Source organism: Doryrhamphus excisus, chromosome 10 (assembly GCF_030265055.1).
Source record: "Doryrhamphus excisus isolate RoL2022-K1 chromosome 10, RoL_Dexc_1.0, whole genome shotgun sequence".
Taxonomy (NCBI): Eukaryota; Metazoa; Chordata; class Actinopteri; order Syngnathiformes; family Syngnathidae; genus Doryrhamphus; species Doryrhamphus excisus.
This window is the reverse complement of record NC_080475.1, coordinates 18,395,121-18,410,138: the sequence shown is the minus strand read 5'-3', so window position 1 is coordinate 18,410,138 and position 15,018 is coordinate 18,395,121.

Sequence of the window (15,018 nt, the reverse complement as noted above, 5' to 3'; positions counted from 1 at the left end):
TTTATTTATTTAACAACCCATTACAATACACTCATGTGACTTTACACACCAGTCATTATTTGCACTATGACCCATTGATCATTGCACTAAAATTAATATATCTGCTCCTGCATATGCTCCAGTGCAATACTATGTGTATATTTTGGATATCTTGTATATAACTTGTATATATCTTGTTAAATTCTTTTTTACTCTACTTTATGCTACGTTCACACCGACGCCGAATCGATGGCGAATTAAATCGGCGAGCAAAGCGGCGGCAAAGCGTAACAAAGCTTAATGAAAGCGTAAAGACCGTAATACAGCGTAAGAAAGGTTTGAGCAATTCGGGACATTCGGCAAGAGCGCCAAAAATTTTTAAACTGTTTAAAAATTTGAGGCGATCTGTCACGAATTGCGTAAAGCGGGGAGAGCGTATTAAAGCTTATCAAAGCGTCACAAAGCTTATCAAAGTTTTGCTCAAAGCGTAGGAAAGCTTAACAGAGCTTGGTTCAAAGGATCAATGGATCTGCTGCATCTTTATATATGCTCTGGATCAGAGGCGGGATGCAGTCGGGATCTCGAAATTTTCCATTGCGTAACAGAGCTTAACAGAGCCTATCAATGCACAAGAGAGCTTGATAATCGTATCAGAGCGTTATTAAAAGCGTTATAAGCGCACCAAAGCTTATCAATAAGTATTAAAGCGTATCAAAGCGTGATTTAAAGCGTAACAAATCCTGATCAATCGGCATCAAAGCGTGAGTAGCCGTAGCGATTCGGGAAATAATTTGTCGCCTTAAGCGGGAACGAATTTCGTATCAGAGCGTATCAGAGCTTATCGGAGCATAAACATACCTGAGGAGATTGTGAGATTTTTTGAAAAATGACGCCAAATTCGTCGCCGATTCAAAGTGCGACATTCGGCGTCGGTGTGAACGTAGCATTATATACTTTTTTGTTTTTTAAACTTGACTACTGCACTGAAAAGAGAAGCTCTCCAATTTCGTTGGACATCTTGTATAATGAAGGCCATTCCATTCCATGTCTTCCAACTGCACGGCATCCCCTTCTGCAAGGCGCTGGGGGCATTGGTGAGCTTGTCTTCCAGATACCACCCCCAGACCAATGGCCAGACAGAGCGGGCGAACCAGGACTTGGAGTGTTTGTCACCGACACCCTTCTACATGGTCCTTCCACCTCCCCTGGGTTGAGTACGCTCACAATTCCCGGGAGAGCGTGGCTACAGATATGTCATCATTCAAGGCAGCATATGGCTACCAGCCTTCACTCTTTCCTTCACAGGAAAAGGAAGTGGCGATCCCTGCCGTCCGGGCACAACTCAAGGAGGGAGACCAGATCGGACCGCTACATCGGACCGCAGCCCAGAACCAAAGGATCTCGACACCAGAATACCGTGTCGGTCAAGAGGTATGGCTCTCATCCCAGGACTTACCTCTTGCTGTCTCCAGCAGAAAACTGGCACCCAGATTCATTGGACCCTATGCATCATTTCCATCATCAGTCCTACCGCCGTCAAGCTCCCGCAATATCTCCAGGTACACCCGGTTTTCCATGTCTCACGCATCAAGACAGTCTTTTCTAGCCCTTCGGCCAAGCCACCGGCTTCACCACGCCTGATCGATGGTCAACCAGCCTACACCGTGAAGGCCATATTGGATGTGAGAAGACAGGGTAGGCGGTTGCAGTATCTCGTAGACCGGGAGGGATACGGACCTGAGGAGTGCCTGTGGTTTTCTCGCTCCTGTATCGTCGACCCACAACTCATACGTGACTTCCGCTCACTCCATCCTGTTAAACCAGGTAAGCCACCAGCTAAGTGGGGGGTACTGTCATACCAGCTAAGCGGGGGTACTGTCATGACATGCACGGTGCTCTGCTGCCGCCTGCTGCCTCTTCTCTTTCAGTGCACCCTGAGTGGCAGCAGGCAGTCTCCTCCTGCACACCTGAACCCAATTAGTTTGGGACTACATAGCTCCCTTGCGTCCACCTGCAAACCGCCAGATTGTCCATCAAGCTAGCCCTATGTTCCCTGTCAGCCTGCTGCACATCCTCCGCTCTCGCCCACGTGCAGTACCCTTTGTTCATTGATATTGTTAAGAGAGTACACCAGTATCTGTTCACCCATCGAATTTATCTGTATCCATATCTGTATGCGGAGTGGGCGGGTCATAAACCGGAAGTGGGGGTGGTTTAACCGGAAATGTGTTGGGCTGTACATTATTTTAAGTCTGAAATTGACATGGATTGATGAGAAGTCGCTCTATGTATTCTCCCGCTACATGTGTACTGTGTATGTGTGTAAGTGATCTCTAAGACTTATTATTGAATTATTTTTAATGACATGCAAACATGCAATGATGCCAAACAGGCCTAGTTTACTCTATAAGACACAGCGTTCAGGACTTGAAGCTAAGTTTTCAAGACTGATTCAAATAATCTGTTAACACATACATATATACATAATCCTGCCCTGCAATTAATCTTTCTTTCAATAAATATATATGGTAAAAATTGTAAATTGTAAAATATTTCAGACATAGTGAGACGTGGTGATTAATCATGATTAATTTATTAGAAAAACATGATTAATCCGATTCAAAAATGTAATCATTTGACAGCCCTAATTGTAAGCAGTGCACCTGTTTCATGATGACTTCATGGAATAAGACAAAAGTACATTTTAAGGACAATAGCGCTATGATTGCATGATGCATAATTGACTGACATCACACAAGCCTGCATAGCAGCCCGCCTATGTAACGACACAAGTTTACCAAGGAACCTTTGATACAAACCCAAATAGAGGGAAGCTGAAGAAAACTTAATAAAGTGGAAGCAGTGTGACCAACGCAACACGAGCCGTTGTTAACTTACATGAATATATAAATAACACATGAATACCGTATACAACATCAATTGGCAAGAAATAACTCAATACTGCATAAAGCAAAATTGGATTTCGAATATAAATCTTTTCTGCCCAAGAGCCTCTACTGCTTACTGCATCATACTACCTTATTTACAGTATCCTCCATTACTTCAGGAAATAAGGGACCACACAATAGAACTCTTGACTTGTCATTCTAGATTGTCAAAGTCGATATTCATAATGGTAAAAAATGGATTCATTGATTCATCATAATCATGATGCGTGGCAATCATATCATAATCAGGACGACACGATCATGTCCGCTGGCTGTCTGTTGATGGTTCCTTCATCTTTATCTTTTATCCTTTACCTTGGTCATAAGGCGCCAGTGATGTGAGTGATGTGGTAATGGTAATGGTAATGTTTTTTTTTCATTTGAACATGCATCAGATCCCAATTGAGTGCATCCCATAATCAGTTCACAGTTCCACATGTCCAAAAGGAGTAGGAAGAAGCAAAGCTTATTAAATCCTACCCCTCCATCTGGTACTTTTACAATCAGTAACTGTTACATTTGTTCACTTCCTGCTTTCCATAATACAGTTTAAGGTTTTTTTTTTGTTTTTTTTTTTTTAAAAATGTACCTCGTACCAAAGTAGGAGGTGATATGACCATCCAATGACATAATGGGTACCATAGTAAGTGTCAATATAGTGATATATATAGCACATCATGACTGGTTCAAGACTCTTCATCCTTGTATTTAGCAAACATCAACTGCTTGTATTGTTTCTTGAATTGGCTCATCGTTGTGCATTGTTTGAGGTCCTTACTCAATCCATTCCATAGTTTGATTCCACATACTGAAATGCTATGGCTTTTTAACGTAGTCCTAGCATAGAAGTGTTTCAAATGTACTTCTTCCCTGAGATCATATTTCTCCTCTCTTGTAGAGAAGTATTGGATGACATTTTTAGCTAATTGGTTGTTTTTAGCCTTATGCATTATTTTAGCTGTTTGAAGATGAACTATATCAGCAAGTTGAAGTATTTGTGATTTTAGAAATAAGGAGTTAGTATGTTCTCTGTAGGCGGCATTATGAATTATCCTTACTGACCTTTTTTGCAGTACATTTAGCGAGTGAAGATTGCTTTTATAGTTATTAGCCCATATTTCCAAACAATAAGTAATTATGTGTAAGTGATACTGTCATTTAGCCAATGAGGACCAGTACGCTCTCATCAGCAGACTAAAAGATTTTGTATCAAATTAAACATCAATGGAATGATAATAACATGACTACTATAAATGGGAGAATTGTACTTCCACTGTTTGGCCATGAGGTGTCAGCCTTGGTTTGAGTACCACTACGGGTTTCCTCTGCTTGCATGGTGAGATCTTTCTTTCTTTGCATGAAAACCTCTGTCATTCAAACAGCTTTACAGTTAGAAACCAAACACCATATACTTTATCATCTTATCTGTTTGTAGGCCAATTTAAAAAAAACTTGACTGAAAGAATTACAGGAAGCACGTGAAAGATCAAATACACACAAAGCATGTGGGGGTGTTACAGTGGCAGTAATGGTCTTCAAAAGGTGGGGATTGTCCAAACCTTTTCCACCGAGAGCTGCATTCTGAAAAAGGGGCCACATTGATAAATTTTAGATGATACATTAAAGATGCCAAAGCAGTCCTATGGAAGTCAATATATTCCATACAGTCAGGAAAATACATCAGTATCATAGCTTTGTGTTACAGATGACTAAGCAAGTGTACTGTTTATCTAGTATCTACAATATACTGAGGACCAATAAAAGTGAGAAAATGTCCCCTGGGCTGCACTTTGGACACCCCTGTCATAAGTAGAGTAGAGTAGAGGCTATAAATGTTTGAGTCTATTATTACCGAGCGAGAGGAAAGGGAGTTACAGTATATAGCTGAGGGCCATGCTTATAGGGGGCCTACATGTTGTTCTTACTGGCGGTGGATTACTTGCTATTGATTGACACATTCATATTTTATTGATTCACGCTTTTTCTTGCACATGGGGCACCACTTAATGCCGAGGTAAAGTATAGTCATTATTAACTTTAGTGTTGTTTTATGATGGATTATGCATGTACAATATGTTCTGCTTCCCCGAACCAAAGTAGAGCTTATAGAGAATACATTTTTCAGATTTTCACTGTATCTAATAAACAAATCCACTTCGTACAAACAGAATACATTTTAGATTTGTTACACAAATATTAGACCACATATGGTCTAATTGCTACATATGTTTAAATGGTTCCATAAAAGTTTATTTAATGGAATATTTGTTTATTGTAAATTAAAGCGTAGAGATGACAATGCAAAAGCTTTCGGTCCTAGTAGTTCATACTGGATACCAGACATCTGAAAATACACGTGGAACAATAGCTTCTCTTAATAAATCATATATTATGATAATATAAGTTATCATAACAAGGCTTTGAAATGCCATAATGCCACCACTGAGCACCGTCACGATGTAGAGCAGCGGTTAACACCCAGATTTTGTCTCAATTTCTTATGGCTATCAGACAGAGCGGCTATCAGATTCCTCTCTGGCTTTGCTGCTCTTTCCCCTTTCCTGCTCCCAGTTGCAGCCTGGGGGACAGTTTCAGGGAGCATCTGGAGGCAGGCTGTTAAATAGGCTCCATTATTGGTTTGGTCCAGCGATTGCGCTTAGGGCATGGAGGACTTAGGCCAAGGTCTGCAGGTGGCTTACTTGAAATGGCGGGGGTGAGGTTTGTGGGAGATATGAGAAGCTAGCCTGATAGCGCTCCTGTTAGTTATGCTGTTATCTGATTTCCTTCACAGATTCTCACTCCCGTTTTCCATCAGGAGTTTGACAGCTTTTTTTGCAGTCGGAACAATAATCCTGTACAGCTCGTATGCACGTAGTTATTTATGCAGCAGATGTGGAGTCCAGCGATTGGACCTTCTCTAGATCCACATGAAATCCTTCCAACATCATCAGTGAATTGAATGATTACATCCACCAGGTTGACGCTGATGTGCGGTCAGGGGAGGCAAGATTAAAAAATAGCATGCAGTAAATATAAATAATTTGTCCATTCAACTGTATTATAACGTAGCTTCCCGGCTTAATGTGCAAGCCCTGCCCACTTGAGTTTCTGTCATTTTACCACTAATATAATCTTGCAGAAACATTTATTATGTTATTATATACGCATCATGACTTTCTACAGCCTATAATGTCTTTAATGAAAGTGTGACATCCTCGTTAAACGGTCAATACATTACAGTCTCTCTCACAGGCATCTGGCATCAATGATCCTTGGCAGATCGACGCTGTGGCGAAACTCATGTCGACCCATAATTCACCCCTTTTATGCCACATTCTCAATGTGGTCTGCAGTATAATTAATATGAGATAATAATTATTTTTGAGCAATAGTGGTGGACTTGAGGGGGTGTGGTTTTCATCCCCAGTTTCGGGAGCGCAATGGTGAGCTCTATGAAGAAAAAAAATACCAGTGACTCAACTTGCCTAAAGTAAGGGTTGGCCAACCGACCTTCCGTGGTGAGTTAGCCATTGGGTGATTGTCACAAACCTCAAGGTACCATGATATACAGAGTCCAAGAAGCACAACGACTCCTTAAAGGGGACCAATTATGCTCATTTGTAGACCCTTTGTATTGATTTGTGGCCTCTTATAGAGAGTGGCTACACACAATAACACACACAGGAAGTGAGCCCCTCTGTGACATCACAAAAGGGCAGTTTGACCACGCCTTTTGAAACCAAGCGTTTTGAGCCATCCCAAACTACTTTCAGGGCTCACTTACAAATGCACTAACTAATTATCTGAAACTTTGGCACTTTTAACACCAGAATCCAACATTCTAACTCCATTTATAGGTCAGAAAAGTGGAAAAAGTATCATAGGTCCCCTTTCAATGCATGCATGTAAAGAATATCTCCATAGTCCACCACAGGAAGAAAAGTAGCAAAAACATTTTTTTTCTCACCTCACAAGAAAAAGATGATGTATTTCAAAAATAAAAACCTAACTTAAGTCTGAGCCTTTTCAATGTGAGGATGAAAATTCAGACCATCATCAATTAAAAAGCCTAAAATACTTATACATTGATGCTATATCCATTGGTTTGTCATGCATAGTAGTAATCTGAGGTAAGTACTGCGGCATGGTCAAAAGTAGTGATATGTATCCATATCAGTGATATGGATTTTGGACGCACTGACAAAGTGAAACATCATATAAAGTTGCATGACAAAACTCCATTCAAGCACAGAGCCAGACCCATCCACCCTCAAGACATTGAGGCAGTCCGACAACATCTAAGGGATTTGTTGGAGGCTGGAATCGGAGTCCCCGTTTTCATCGCCTATTGTCGTGGTCCGGAAGAAAAATGGTGATATACGCTTGTGCATTGATTACAGGAAACTGAACCTTCAGACAATCAAGGACGCTTATCCACTGCCAAACCTGGAAGAGTCTCTTTCTGCTCTGACTGGTTCAAAATGGTTTAGCGTTCTCAATCTCAAATCTGGATATTACCAGATCGACATGAATTAGGCTTTTGTGACGCCCATCAGATTCTGGGAATTAAATCGAATGCCCCAAGGGGTAACAAACGCTCCATCCACATTTCAACGTTTAATGGAAAAAAGTATGGGAGATCTCTAAAAGAAGTTCTTGTTTGTCTTGATGACCTCATTGTATTTTCAGATTCACTGGAAGAACATGAGCGAAGGCTGTTACATCGGTATTACATCGGTTAAAGGAATATGGTCTGAAACTCTCTCCAGAAAAATGTAAGTTCTTCCAAACATCTGTGAAGTACGTGGGACACACAGTTTCGGAAAAAGGAGTAGAGACAGACCCGGACAAGATCCATGTAAAGTCCTGGCCAATTCCGAAAACTTTGAAGAAACTGAAGTCATTCTTGGGGTATTCCACCATTGCTAAACCTCTCAATTCCCTGACACGGGGGTATACACCTACCTCCACCTCCAAGTACCCGAAGTCCAGTTCAGCGAAATCCCAGGATGCCAAACAGCCCTTTGGTGGGCGATGGTCGCCTGCTTCCCAAGTTGCATTTGACACACTCATTAGGAAGTTGACCAGTTCCCCAGTCCTTGGGTTCGCCGACCCAAAGCTGCCGCATATTTTGCACACTGACACCAGCACTACCGAGCTCGGAGCAGCTTTATATCAGGAACAGGAGGGTCAGCTGAGGGTTATGGCCTACGCCAGCCGTGGCTTGTCAGCAAGTGAATCGAGGTACCCTGCCCACAAACTGGAATTTTTGCACTTAAGTGGAGTGTATGTGAAAAGTTTCACGACTATCTGTACGGGGGGCACTTTGTAGTAGTGACTACAACCCACTACTTACCTTTTAACCTCTGCAAAGTTGGATGGATTACAGAAAACCGTTGCATGCATACAACTGCGCAAAGAATGACGGCACAGGATTCACCCCGTACGAATTGATGTTTGGCCGTTCACCACGTCTTCCGGTGGATCTTGCTTTTGGATTACCGGTACGAGAAAATCAGTCCACGACACAATCTCAGTATGTGGCAAGTCTTCTGTCCCGACTTGAAGAGAGTTTTCAACTTGCATCGAAAAATACCGTCAAATCTGGTGAACACAACAAAAAAATTTGATCAACGAGTTACTCCGTCGAGTCTGGAGGAAGGAGATCGAGTCTTGGTACGCAATGTCAGGCTTCGTGGTTAGCACAAGCTGGAGGACAAATGGGAGCAGGACGTCTATGTTGTTGTGAAGCGTACTGGGACCCTGCCTGTGTATACAGTCCGACCTGAAAACAAAGCGGAAGGACCAGCTCATACCCTGCACAGAGATCTGCGACTTCCATGCCCTTTCCTACCAGCGAGTGGTGACTCAGAGCTTTTACCAACTACACCACCTTGTCGTCCTTTCACTCGGAGCCGGAAACAAGCCAGTGCTGATCAGACGGAAGATCTGGATGATGGTAATGAATGGGGTGTACCACAACTCAGGATTGAGCCAACAACATTCCAGTTCCATCGTTCACAACCAAGGCTGTTGATCTTTCACCTGTGCCTGTAAATCCTGGTTCAGAAACTATGACCGTACCTGCTGATGGGGAATCTTCTGCTGAGTCAAATTCCTTACCCGTGGAAGAAGACCCTGAGCCTGGTGAGAACTTACCTGAACTGGAAGGACTCTCATTTACCGGTTTTCTTGAAGATCTATCTGTGGAAGAACCAGAGTTCATTGATCAAGCAGCGATATCCCTCACTCAGAATTAGTTGTTGCTCAGTCCAGCAGAATCAAATGCTGGCGCTCCAAACTCACCTGCTAGCGAGGTACCGGCCATAGACTCTACACCTGTCGTCAGAAGTTCTAGTCGGCAGTGTCACCCTTCTAATCGACTCCAATACGCAATATTAGGCAATCCCCTTATTTCCGTCATACAGACACTATTTCAAGGGTTAGTTGATGCTTATTTACTACCTTTGCAGCAACCAGCAACCAGGGTGTAACCCAGATGTGATTAAGGCAACCCGCCTGAAAGCTGGAAGCCTGGATTCTTACCTGAGGAGCTGGCATCCACCTGCTCTGGTCGGGCAGTAGGAGGCTTTGCAGCCGTCCCTTTTCTTCTGTCCCTCTCGCTGCTAGCAGCAGTCTATGGGCGTTGAGCACCATACTGGCTTGCATTACTGAGCAAGCCCATATTGTTATTCCTTGTGGCGTTTAGCTATTCACTCCGGTTTCCTCCCACATTCCAAAAACATGCTAGGTTAATTGGCAACTCCAAAATGTCCATAGGTATGAATGTGAGTGTGAATGGTTGTTTGTCTCTATGTGCCCTGTGATTGGCTGGCGACCAGTCCAGGGTGTACCCCGCCTCTCACCCGAAGACAGCTGGGATTAGGCTCCAGCACCCCCTGCGACCCTCGTTTAGCTATTATTATATCTTAATCTTCCCATTTTTGTGTGCGTAATGCGGCCAAAAGGCAAGAAGGACCCCCACACATGTTACACCGCTGGAATCATGACGCTCGGGACTACAGCGGTATTTATTTTTTGGTACGTTTTGTATAACCATGGCGACGCTATTAACCAAAACGTTAAAAAATGGGCCACTTTCATCGGATGTTTAGTTTTCACTCTATCTTCGTCAGAAGGAGGTGTGCACAGGGCCCTCGTCTCCCACTCTGACTCCCACTCTAGCTTGGGAGGCGAAAAGATAACTTTTTTTTTTGCAAACAACTCCTCTTCCTGGCCACACCGTTTTAGCTAGCATGATTTATTTTAGTGAAAACGTAGGAATTTTCGTCCCCTTTCCAAAAATGTCACTCTTATGACTGAGAGATGTACGGTTTTCCTAAAGTGTAGAATTTCTCCCATAGACTCCCATGTTAAAGACGCCGTCTTTTTTTTCTCCAAATCTTGAATTTTCTATGTTTTCGACTCGTCCTCTTGCGGTCGTTTCTCAACCGATCTGCAAAACGAGCAGATCTATGCGAAGCCACGTCCCTCGGGCCACTCATGGTCGTGTCCTGGTGTCCATATCTCGAATCGTTTGGCCGTAAGAAGCTTCTGTTCGACATGAGCGATTCAGTCATTTGTGCTGATTCACTGTCATGGCCGCCAGCTCCTCCTCCTCAAAGCCCCTCCCTTCAAAAACCACTGTGTGTTGACATGTGCGATTACAATGATTCCCTTCCCAGCTGATACCATACAGCTCATGTATTGTGTAGATTTTAAAAGTTTGATTTTTCTAATTAAATACAGTGACTCCAGGCACCTCAAAGACCAGAGTATCAAAATATCAACTTTTTTTATAGAATCCATGATACAGCATTAAGTTGTGTTATCATCATGTCAGGAATCGATAGTTCAGTATCGACCCACATGTCACTCTCTCTCTGCTCTTTAGTACTCCATGACAAGGCAAGTGCTGCTTTCAATTAGAAAACAACACATGACATGTACAGACACCACAGCAGTGCCTGGCAACTTTCATGACTTGATGCTGTGTTGCTAGGTGTTAGCATTTATGCTAATTTACTCATGTCTAAAGGCAAATACACACATGGCATGATGTAGGGAGGTTACCTTGGCAGTTTCTAAACTTGAGGCTCTCTTGCTTGGTGCTCGCATGGTAGCCGTTAGCATGTTAGCATTAAAGGTATTTTACTCATGTCTAAAGGCAAATACACACATGGCATGATATAGGGAGGTTATAGGACAACCTTGGCACTTTCTAAACTTGAGGCTCTCTTGCTAGGTGCTAGCACGATGACTGTTAGCATTTAAGCTAATTAGCTCATGTCTAAAGGCAAATACACACATGGCATGATGCAGGGAGGTTATAGGACAACCTTGGCAGTTTCTAAACTTGAGGCCCTCTTGCTAGGTGCTAGCATGGTAGCCGTTAGCATGTTAGCATTTAAGCTAATTTACTCATGTGTAAAGACAAATACACACATGGCATGATGCAGGGAGGTTACAGGACAACCTTGGCAGTTTCTAAACTCGAGGCCGTGCTAGCATGGTATCCATTAGCATGTTAGCATTTAAGCTAATTTACTCATGTCTAAAGGCAAATACACACATGGCATGATGTAGGGAGGTTATAGGACAACCTTGACACTTTCTAAACTTGAGGCTCTCTTGCTAGGTGCTAGCATGATGACTGTTAGCATGTTAACATTTTAGCTAATTTACTTATGTCTAAAGGCAAATACACACATGGCATGATGCAGGGAGGTTATAGGACAACCTTGGCAGTTTCTAAACTTGAGGCCCTCTTGCTAGGTGCTAGCATGGTCGCCGTTAGCATGTTAGCATTTAAGCTAATTTACTCATGTCTAAAGGCAAATACACACATGGCATGATGCAGGGAGGTTATACGCCAACCTTGGCAGTTTGTAAACTTGAGGGCCTCTTGTTATGTGGTAACATGGTAGCCGTTAGCATGTTAGCTTTTAAGATAATTTACTCATGTTTCAAGGCAAATACACACAACATGATCTCTGCCTTAACACTTTATGGACTTGGTGCTTACTTGCTAGATGTTACCATGCTACCTCTTAGCATGTTAGCATTTTAGCTAATTTACTCATTTATAAAGCCAAATACACACACGGCATGATGTCGGGACACTATGGTACTGCCTGAACACTTTTGGGACCTGGTACCTTCTTACTAGATGCTACCAAGCTAGCTCTCAGCATGTTAGCATTTTAGCTAATTTGCCGCTCTCTAAAGGCAAACACACACATTGCATGATGTGGGGACCCTATGGGACTTGCCTCTTCACTTTTGAGACTTGGTGCTTTCTTTTTAGCATCTACCATGCTAACTATTAGCATGTTGGCATTGTAGCATGTCAGCTTTGTTGCTAAATTCCTCGTCTAATGTATGCACGGCATTCCTCAGCAGCGCGGCATGGCAGACACCGGGCCCGAGGTTCACAGCACAGGTGGCAAGCCCATCAAAATTTCTGCGGGAATTTTCTAGTTGTAAATTAATGTTGTGAATGCCCATTTTCATTTAAATATGTTTGTATTGTTCTATGTTTATTGTACATGATAATATTCCTCTAAAATTCCTCTCACTCCCAGAGCCGAAATCTGGATTTTTCTGATTCTGGCTTAGATCTTGCAATTACCCTTGGTTTGTGCCTAAAGCTAATGTAATAAGGCGTTGTACATGCTACACATGGTTATGATAAGATACATCAGCAGCAGTTATAGAGGATGTTATCTGTGCTGAGTGTACCTGATGGAAATTTGAGTTACTCACCCAACTCTGCTCTCAGTACAATGAGACAGTATATTGTAAATAGAAACTTCATTGTTGTTGTTTCGCTACTGACAAATCTGCAGCAGCTTAGGCTGGAAACAGGAGTAGCACAGCTTGCAGAGAAAGTGGAGTAGTCCTGTTACTGGAGCCTAGGACTGACCTGGTTTAGCTGGAACCTGGGGCTGGCCTAGCAGAGCCGGAGCCTGGGCCTGGCCTGGTGAAGATGGCCCACTGCTGGAGCCTGGGACTGCTCCTGGAACCTGGGACTAGCCTGGTTTAGCTGGAACCTGGGGCTGGCCTAGCGGAGCTGGAGCCTGGGCCTGGCCTGGTGGAGCTGGCCTGGTGATGTTAGCTTAATGCTATAGACTGCGCTTGGCACATGTAGAGTAGGCCTATAAAATTGACAGAGTATAGCCGGTACGTAAAACAGCTTGCAGCTTAAAAAATAACGCAAAACTAAGTAGGAAATCTAACTTCAAATCAGGAGAAGGTGTGTAGGACCACGGGGCCAGGCTGACTAGCAGCACAGCAAGGAACAGGCCTCAAAGAGCAATGCTATTAAGTTGGTATCAATAGTCCATAGTTTGCTGATTTAACCACAAAACTTTATTGATGTGAGGACGGAGAACATATAACTATGTTAAAAGTGTTAAAAAAGAGCATTAAAACACATTACTACAGACACTGAACTAAGAAAAGAACGTGCTGCCATCTTGGAAATGACTACCATGTGCATCAAGTGACCAAAAATAATCCTCTGACTGCCCGGATGATTAGAAGAAGTCTGCATTGATAGGGTAGCTGTGAATGTGTGACATCACAATGAATGAACATCATTGCTGTTTGCTGGTTCACATGTTGGATCGATGTGTTTGTGTCTGTGCAGGCAAGCTGTGACTTAGAGGCAAGGTAATGGGATTATGAGTGTCTGGCACAGAAGAGGAGTGCTAATGAAATAACATCCACTCCCATCAGTGGACACACATCTTCTATTGAAGCCCATGTATGACACACATTACTGTTTGCTGATGATAATCCACTACGAAGAGTGGTTGTGGGGATGAACCGAAAACCATAGGATGGCAACATTACTGCAGTTTGTGAAGGCATCTTTACTACTGATAATTATCATCAGAAGGATCAGAAATGGGGCAATGCCATACTTATAGTCCATCTTGTTGATGCATGTGTTTAGGACATAGTGACAATTTGGGCTTTTAAACTGTACCAAATTGCCCTGTGATTGGCTGGCGACCAGTCCAGGGTGTAGACAGCTGGGATAGGCTCCAGCAACCTCCGCGACCCTCGTGAGGATAAGCGTCAGGAAATGAATGAATGAATGAATGAGCCGTACCAAATGAGGTTGTTTTCAGGTTGTTGCTAGATTACCTTCCAAATGCTTGAGTGGCCCAGTTGACCCCCAGCCAAGGAGAACACCTGGGATCTGGTGCTTTCCCATCCATGCACCTCTTCCATTGAGGTGAACAGGCCAGTCATAGTTTAGGGTAAATTAGGACTATTACAGGATCGGCCATTTTTTCCCGTTTGTAGCAACTCTCCTTCATGCATGCAGTCACAAAATCACTTCAAAAATGTACAAATGTGTTTATGTTTGTAACATTTTAAAGTACTTTTCCACTTTTTGGTTATTTATTTGTATTTAGTGGTTTGTCTCTTATTCCAGCCAGATGAATTGAGATTAGATCAGAAATCAGAAATCACTCCACACTCTTTATTGCTCTCTGGTTCTACCATATCTTACTTATTGTGTGGAAATATGGGCTAATAACTATAAAAGCAATCTTCACTCGCTAAATGTATTCCAAAAAGGTCAGTAAAAATAATTCATAATGCCGCCTACAGAGAACATACTAACTCCTTATTTCTAAAATCCCAAATACTTCAACTTGCTGATATAGTTCATCTTCAAACAGCTAAAATAATGCATAAAGCTAAAAACAACCAATTACCTAAAAATGTCATCCAATACTTCTCTACAAGAGAGGAGAAATATGATCTCAGGGAAGAAGTACATTTGAAACACTTCTATGCTAGGACTACGTTAAAAAGCCATAGCATTTCAGTATGTGGAATCAAACTATGGAATGGATTGAGTAAGGACCTCAAACAATGCACAACGATGAGCCAATTCAAGAAACAATACAAGCAGTTGATGTTTGCTAAATACAAGGATGAAGAGTCTTGAACCAGTCATGATGTGCTATATATATCACTATATTGACACTTACTATGGTACCCATTATGGCATTGGATGCTCATATCACCTCCTACTTCGGTACGAGGTACATTGTTTAAAAAACAAACA